Source organism: Orycteropus afer, unplaced genomic scaffold (genome assembly GCF_000298275.1).
Source record: "Orycteropus afer afer isolate SDZICR_OR568_19922 unplaced genomic scaffold, OryAfe1.0 scaffold01067, whole genome shotgun sequence".
Lineage (NCBI taxonomy): Eukaryota > Metazoa > Chordata > Mammalia > Tubulidentata > Orycteropodidae > Orycteropus > Orycteropus afer.
Genome location: NW_006922654.1, coordinates 18,165 through 26,742, shown reverse-complemented (window position 1 = coordinate 26,742; position 8,578 = coordinate 18,165). Strand labels below are relative to the sequence as shown.

At 43.1% G+C, this 8,578-nt stretch overlaps 1 pseudogene; it reads left to right on the top strand.

The window, feature by feature from the left end:
- Positions 1-2,871: 2,871 nt before the first annotated feature.
- On the top strand, positions 2,872-4,856 carry LOC103212693 (annotated as a pseudogene).
- The last annotated feature ends 3,722 nt before the right edge of the window (positions 4,857-8,578 follow it).

The window sequence follows — 8,578 nt, the reverse complement described above, 5'->3', positions numbered from 1 at the left end:
TGTATGAAAAGTCAATTTACTCTGTAAATCTTCACCCAAATCCTAATAAAAAAAAAAAAAGAAAAGTAAAAAAAAAAAAAAAGACAAAGTCTCACCATTCTCACCTCTAAGGAGCATTCTGGCTATACTTTTTCCAAGACAGATTTGTTTGTTGTTCTGGCAGTCCACGCTATATTCAATATTCTTCACCAACACCACAATTCAAATGCATTAATTCTTCTTTGGTCTTCCTTATTCACTAGTCTTCCACCACTCATCTGTCACTTTGTCATAGTGTGGTGGCTTGTGTGTTGCTGTGGTGCTGGAAGTTATGGCACTGGTAATTTCAAATGCCAGCAGCGTTACCCATGGTGGACAGGCTTCAGCAGAGCTTCCAGACTAAGACAGACTGAGAAGAAGTGGTCCACTTCTAAAAAAATTGACCACTGAAAACTATGAATAGCACTGAACACGCATCTAATGCGTGGACATGACAAAATTATGTTAAAAATGGTCTGGTGTACACAAAGACATGAATACCAGCAGGTGGGGATAGTCAGGGACCATCTTGGAGTCTACCTGCCATGTGGATTAAACTTACTTTGTATGGTATCTAACATGATGCTATGCCCAGACATACTTTACATAAAGAATTTTGATGACAAAAAAAAAAAAAAAAAAAAAATCTGGCACAGTGTGGCCATATAAAAACCACACATGTCTACGTGACATCTCCAGAAGTAAATTTAAGCCTCATTCACCTTCATTCAATAGTCTGAAAATGTTACTTTTGATCATATTTGTATAATAAAGTACAAACCATGGTCAAGAAGTCACAGATGGACTTTAGTACTATCCTGGTAATTGGAAAATAAACAACTGAGACTGTGCATTTGCTCTGAGGCAGTCTCCCAGCCCTGGTCCTGTGGTGCCGTTCAGCAGATAGAAGTGTGGGTGTGCACTGCCCTGGTACCACGTGGTCCCTGGTGGCCAGCTGAACCTGTCCCTTCCAAGCGAGGGACACGTGAGCCCTCTGCACTTATGCTTTCAGGGTTGTGGCATCCTCGGCTGGGGGGAGATTTAAATGGCCTGAGCATGTGGCAGCCAGCTGGGTCAGAAAGCACATAGTTTCACCCGAAAGCCTCACCTGCCTGAGTAGCCTCTCCAGCCTGGGATGTGCAGACCTTCTGGGTAGGGGCCAGCACCCTTGACAGAGAGTTGTTTCCAGGGAAGAAAAAGTGATTTCTTACTACACTGGAGAAAGCAGTTGGGAAGAAAGAAAGAACTGGGAAGAAATCCTTCTGGAAGAGGGGCTACTGTAGAAACTTGAGGATAGTAGGCTGGTGAGGGTCTTCTACTAGGAACCAAACCTTCACGTCAACAGGCACCAAGATAAAGAGTTAATATTAATCCATTGGACAGAAAAAAAAACTTGAAATTGAAGTCATGACATGTAAAAAAAAAAAAAAAAGTTTCAGCATGCTCATGAAAATAACACGGGGGAGGGGCTTGAGCTGAGATATTGCTGTTGTTGTTGTGTGCCATCAAGTTGGACCTCGACTCATAGTGACCCCTCCTTGAGTTTCCGAGGTGATATCACTATGGAAGTAGATTGCCCAACCTTCCTTCCGAGGAGTGGCTGGTGGGTTTGAACCGCCAGCTTTCTGGTAGCAGTCAAGTGCCTTAGACACTACACTACCAGAGCTCCTGAGCTGAGATACAGAGAATGAGAAAAGCATCAACCAGAGAGATGAGTTCCTGGAAGAGGACACAGCTAATACAAAGGTCCTAATGGGTGAAAAGGCTAATATGGCTGGCGTGTAGTAAGCCAGGGGAGATCTTTGAGATGACCCTAGAGACTGACAGAGGCTAGACCAGGCAGGTTCTTCAGGCAAGGAAGGTGTCAGTCCCAGGGCCCAGAGGAAACACCTATAGTGTTGGAGGCACCCAGCCAGGGACACAGGAAGAGTGGCAAAGGAGAGACCATCAGTTCAGCCTAAGACTCATGAATTTGGGCTGGCTGCTAACCAAAAGCTTGGTGGTTCAAACCCACCAGCTGCTCTATGGAGGAAAGAAGAGGCAGTCTGTTTCCATAAAGATTTAAAGCCTTGAAAACCCAATGGGGGTTACTATGAGTCGGGATCAACTCTATGGCAGTGAGTTTGGTTTTTTGGTTTTGATGGTTCCTGTGGAGTTCCTGACAGGTACAAATGATTGACATACTCAGCCGCTGATGGAAAGTTGGAGGTTTGAGTCCATCCAGAGGCACCTCAAAAGAAAGGCCTGTAGATCTACTTCCAAAAATTGTTGTTGTTGTTATGTGCCATCAAGTTGGACCCAACTCATAGCTACCCCTCCTTGGGTTTCTAAGGCAGTATCGCTACGGAAGTAGATTGCCCCATCTTCCTTCCAAGGAGTGACTGGTGGGTTTGAACTGCCAGCCTTCTGGTTAGCAGTCAAGTGCCTTAGGCACTACGCTACACTCTCTGACCCACATGGCGTTTCATGAGTCAAAGTCAACTCAACGGTAACTGGAAAAGAAAAAGTGGTTCATTCAGGGGTATGTTGGATGTCAGGAGAACAGTCTGGGCTACAGATGCAGATCTGGCTTTCCCTGGCAGTCATGATAATTCACGAGTGGAGATAATATAGAGCAGTGGTTCTAAGCTTTAGCATACATCAGAATCATTTGGAAGGATTGCTAAAACACATTGCTAGGCCCTATTCCTTGAGTTTCTTATTTGGTCAGTCTGGGGTAAGGCCTGAGAATTTAATCTCTAACAAGTTCCTGGGTGATGTTCATGCTACTAGTCTGGGGACTACACGCTGAGGACCAGGGAGAAGAGAGGAGGGCCCAGGGCCCTAACAGTAAGAAACACCAACATCTAAAGAATGGATAGAGTAAAAGTAACTTGTCAAGAAGTTGCCAAGAAGAGGCAACTGGAAAGGTAAAAGGAAATTGTATGAATATTTGATTAATATCTGTCCCCCAGGCTTTAGGCTCCTGGATGGTTTGGACCAAGTCAGTTTTTGGTCTCCATTGTATCCCTAGCACCTAGCACACAGCCTGGTACCAGAAGGCACTAATAATTTGTTAAACAGAGAAGTGAGTGAGCTCACAGGAGCCAAGGAAAGGAAGTGCTTCAAGGTGGAAGCAATCAACAGTGTCAAATGCTCCAGAAAGGCAAATAAGAGATGACCTGAATACCCTTTCCCAAACTAACTCAGTCCTTCACACTCTCAGCACTATCATACCTTCCACTTCTTCCAGAAAACTAAGGTTATCAGCGAAGAACTGCCTCAACTTTGTAGACTCTTCCTTCTACTTTTCCTCCCTTCCTGGTGTGGGGGGCAATGGAAAGGATGACTCTCCTCTATTTCCAGTTTATTCTCCCCAAATCCTATGTCCTTCTTTCTCCTTGGGGACCCTACTTTGTGATTCTTGACTCTCTCTAGGGTCTTCCATCATTTCCCTTCTATTGGTTTATCTCCTTCAGCAATGAACACCCTCTGGTCTCTACCATCTTGAAAAACTTCCCTGGATGGATTTACCATTCGATATCCCATCCAGCTAGTGTCACTACTGCTGTTTTCCCTCACTCAATACTCATTCTTTTCATAGCCCTTCAGTGTGGGCATTCCCAGGATTTCAATGACAACCTTCTTCCCTCAGGTGACTTCCTCTACCACCCATAGACTAATGACTCACAAACTTTTATGGTTATTCACTTATTTGACCAAAATTTATTGATCAACTATTGTATGCCAGGCATTCTGCTAGGAAGTAGAGATATAAATGGTGAATAAGTCAGACATTGTTCTTTGACTTAGCATGGCTTATATTCTAGTAAGACAGACATACTAGAGTTGACCTGACAAAGAAAGATATGAGCTGTGAAGGACATTAGCAGAGTAAAGTGGTGAAGATGTTGCCTTAGACAGGACTGTCATGAAAGTCATTTAGGGGATGATGATACTTATGCTGGTACCTAAAGAATGAAAATGAGGCAGGCAACAAAGAACTGGGAAAAGACAGACAGAGGGAAGAGCAAGTGCAAAAGCACTGAAATGGCAAGGGTTCAGAAGGAAGGGCAGTGTGCCTGGAACACGAACAAGACAAAACCTGGAATGAGACTGGAGAGATGGGCATCCATTAGATCGTCCAAGGCCTTGTAAGCAGATCTTATATTAAGAACAATGAAAAACCTTGAAGGGTTTTACGCAAGGGAAAGGACTTTCTAGCCTACTTTGGCTGATGTAGGAAAAGTGGATTAGGAAAGCAACAAAAGCTGGAACAGGCTTTGTCCTATCTAGTAGGAGCTCTGGTAGGGTAGTGCCTAAAGCCACCAGAGCTCCCGTCACACTGAAGGGACATGGTTATTGCGAAGGGTCCCAGAAGAATATTGTGGAGGGACTTCAATCATATCAATGTAGAAATCAGTCTCCTTGGAAATAAAAATAAGAGGCTTTAGGTTGACAAATGGTGGGAAAATAGAGAGAAACTGGCTACAGTTTGCATTATCTGTAGCCATGTACAGAGCATGATCAAGGGTGTTACACTGGGTTTGTATTACAAGATGAGGTCTATGTATGCTCACTTCCCCCATGAACTTCTTTTGTTATTCAGGAGAGTGGTTCTTTTGCCAGAATCCAAAGTATCTCACGTGAAAAAAGACATCCATAGGGTTTGAATGAGGCCAAGTGTTGCTTGTTCAGTATCTCAAGCCCAGGAAGATGAGTTAATTCTTGAAGGAAATGACATTGAACTTGTATCAAATTCAACTGCTTCAATTCAGCAAACTATGACAGTTAAAGATAAGAATATCAGAAAAATTTTGGACGGTATCAATGTCTCAATTAAACAGGCTGATGAGTAAGAGCTAAAAATTTTCCAACTATGGAAATGAGGCCAGATTATTCCTAAAACCAATTGGTGACATTTTTAAGATACAATAAAACTCATCTATTGGGGGGGAAGCTGAAGCAGACGGTCAATTAGGAAGCTATTACATTGGTCCAGAAATTTTGTACAGCAACTTTTCTATTGAGCAACTTACCCCAAAACCCATTGACATCAAGTCGGATCCAACTCATAACAACCCCTCCTTGGGTTTCTGAGACAGTATCACTACAGAAGTAGATTGGGATCTTCCTTCCGAGGAGTGGCTGGTGGATTTGTACTGCCTGCTTTCTAGTTAGCAGTCAAATGCCTTAGGCACTATGCCAACAGAGCTCCTAAACCTACCCCAAACCAGGCTTTTATATTCCCAGCTCTTTACTGGACATCCTTACTCCCTCTTGAATCCCCACAGCAGCCCAACCATCTATCCAATACCCTAAGCTAGAAATCTGGGAGTGTATTTTTTTCCCTCACTCTGGTAGCATAGTGCCTAAGGTACTTGACTGCTAACCAGAAGGCTGGCGGTTCAAACCCACCAGCCACTCCTCGGAAGGAAGGTTGGGCAATCCTACTTCCGTAGTGATACTGCCTCGGAAACCCAAGGAGGGGTCGCTATGAGTCGGGGCCGACTTGATGGCAAATAACAACAACAACAACAACATTTCATTCAGTCACACTGTTGACCTGATTTCCTAAGTTTCTCTTGAGATTCTGCTTTTCTTGTCTGTCCCTCTTGCCACTGTCCTCATCCAGGTTTCATTAAACAGCCTCTTCATGAGTATCCTTTCCCCTCCATTCAACCTCCACACCAGTCACCTAAGAGCCTTCAGTGGCTCCACCACCTAGTAAACAAAATCTAAAGTTCCTAATGGTATGGCATGGAGCACACTTCAAGATCTGGCCCTCTACCCACATCTTCAATTATTTCTCATTTCTGCAATGTTATAATCCAGCAATACTAAATCTATGATGACTCCCTTGGTGGTATTTTCCATTTTGGGGTCTTTGCATGGTATGCCTTCTACCTACTGCCCCATTGACCTGGTAAAAGCCTCTTCTTTCAGAGCTCAGCCAATTCACTGATAAAGGCAAGGAAATGGTCAATAAACATATGAAAAGGCATGACCCTGGTAGCATATCAACACAACAAAGAGAGATCATTTTTTTAACCCATCAGATTGAGGAAAATGTTTTAAATTGCTAACATTCAGAACTGGCAAACAGGAAGGGAAATGGGCCTTTTCATATATTTCTCCTGGAAGGGTGAATTACTACAGACTTTTGGAAAATCTCCTGGCAATGCTCTTAAGATTTAAAGTACATGCACTCATTGACCCCTATATATATAGTCCCACTTTTGAGAATCTATCCAGCTTATGGTAGGGGAAAAATGACCCAGATTCAAATATGTTCTATAGAGACTCTTTTAGTAAGCCTTGAACGGGACAAAGACAAAACAAAGACAGTCATCCAGGATGAGGGAAACCATCAGCATATATATACACACAGTACAGAAAACCAAATGGAGTCCATTGAATCATAGGCATGGTGTTTGTTATATTTGATAGAGTATAAAGAAATCATCACAAAATCATGATTGTTGACAGGTCAACTCATCACTGTTGCAGGTGGGACAACAGAAGTGGGAGAAGGACCCTGATTAGGATACACTTACCACTACGCCACCAGAGCTCCTTAAAAGTTTACAGGATTGGCTAAATCATAAACATGTTCAAGTAAGTTCTTTGTGTAAGAAGGGCATGCCCAAGCATGTTCCCAAGCATGTTTCTTTCTCCATACAAGTTGATCTGCTTTCAATCACATTCTTCCTGAGGGCAAACTGCTCCTCCCCAGGTTTGCCCTGGACTTGTGCCCTGGATGCATAGCCACATTGCTACTTTAATGATCAGAAAGAACTCAAATGGAGTCTGAACTTATGTCAAGGCTCAGAATGGAGTTAGGGCTCCCACTGTAGACTGCAGCCTTCCACAACACAAGTGCTTTAGAACTTAAGCTCTAATATAAGCCAAATTAAAAGCCCTAATCCTCAAAGACAAAGAAGTTTGTGGCAGCATTTTGTGGTAGCCTTAACCTGGAAACATATGAGTATCCATCCATAGAGAATGGTTGGGTGAATTATGGCTCATCCTTACTAGACAAAACTATTAGCTGGAAAAAGTTAGATCTACCTGTGTTGACTTGGGTGTATGCTCATGACACAGTGCTAAGTATATAGACATTTATGTGGTCATGGAGAAAAATAAGAATTCCACAAAACTACTGTGTAACCAAACCCCAAAACTGAGGCATTTGGCATATGCTAGGGGAAGAAAAACACACAGCAAGACTGAATAGTGGCTAAGGCACTTGACTGCTAACCAGAAGGCTGGCGGTTCAAACCCACCAGCCACTCCTCGAAAGGAAGATGGGGCAATCTGCTTCCGTAGTGATACTGCCTCGGAAACCCAAGGAGGGGTTGCTATGAGTCGGGTCCTACTCAACGGCACATAACAACAGCAACAGAGAGCCAAAACATAGGTCTCAAATCCAAGAGTGCTTACTTCACAGGGTCCTATGGAGACTGTTTTATTAAGACTTAAACAGGACAAAGACAATCATCCAGATGAGAGAAACTGTCAGCATGAGGCTGAAGGAGTCCATTGACTCACAGCCATGGTTTTCATATATATGATTGAGAACAAAAGAAATCAGCACAAGTTCAATACTGATGATAAATCAATTCATCACTGTCACAGGTGGGATTACAGAAGTGGGGAAAGGGCCATGATTGGCATAAGTACCTAACTGCAGGTTTAAAAAGGTTTCAGATTTGTTCTGGGGTTTCTATGTGGTGGTCGGGGGTGTGACTCATGATCATGTGGCACTGAGCCATAGTCACTAGGACCCCAGATTTAACTTAAATTAGATAATTTTCAGTATATCATTAAGGATATGCCACGGCAAATTCCCTAGTTCTCTGTGTGAGCATCATACTAGTTAATCTACTTTCAACCATACTCTTCTCAAGGGTAAATTACCCCTTCCTGAGTTTGCCCCGCACTTGTCTAAGTGTAGCCACATTGCTGGTTTGCAAGCATTCTGGAAGTAACATAAAGAACTCAAATGGCATCTAAACTTATGTCAACACTCAAAATGGAGTCAGCACTCTTGCTGTGAGCTGCAGCCTTCCACAAATCAAGTGCTTTAGAATTTAAGCTCTAATGCAAGCTTTACTAAAATGGCTGCACCAGATCTAAATTAAATTCCATTTTGAATCAAACAGCAGTTTGGCCTAAAATCTATGTTGCTGTTGTCACTCTGAAGAGACAATTCAGCTTCCTGAAGAAGTTTGACTGCTTGTAGAAGGAGCAAGGATCAAAATTTTAGCTTATGCTAGGAATTGTTAGGGAGCTCTGGTAGCATAGTGGCTAAGACACTTGCCTGCTAACCAGACGGCTGGAGGTTCAAACCCACCAGCCACTCCTCGGAAGGAAGGTTGGGCATTCCTACTTTCGTAGTGATACTGCCTTGGAAACCCAAGGAGGGGTAGCTATGAGTCAGGGCTGACTCGACGGCACATAACAACAACAACAACAGGAATTGTTTGTTACAAGATGTTTGTCAAGAGTGTTTGCATGGCTTGATCCAAGAAGAATGCCTTGGTCAACATGTCCCAGGAACTTAGAAAATACAATTGAT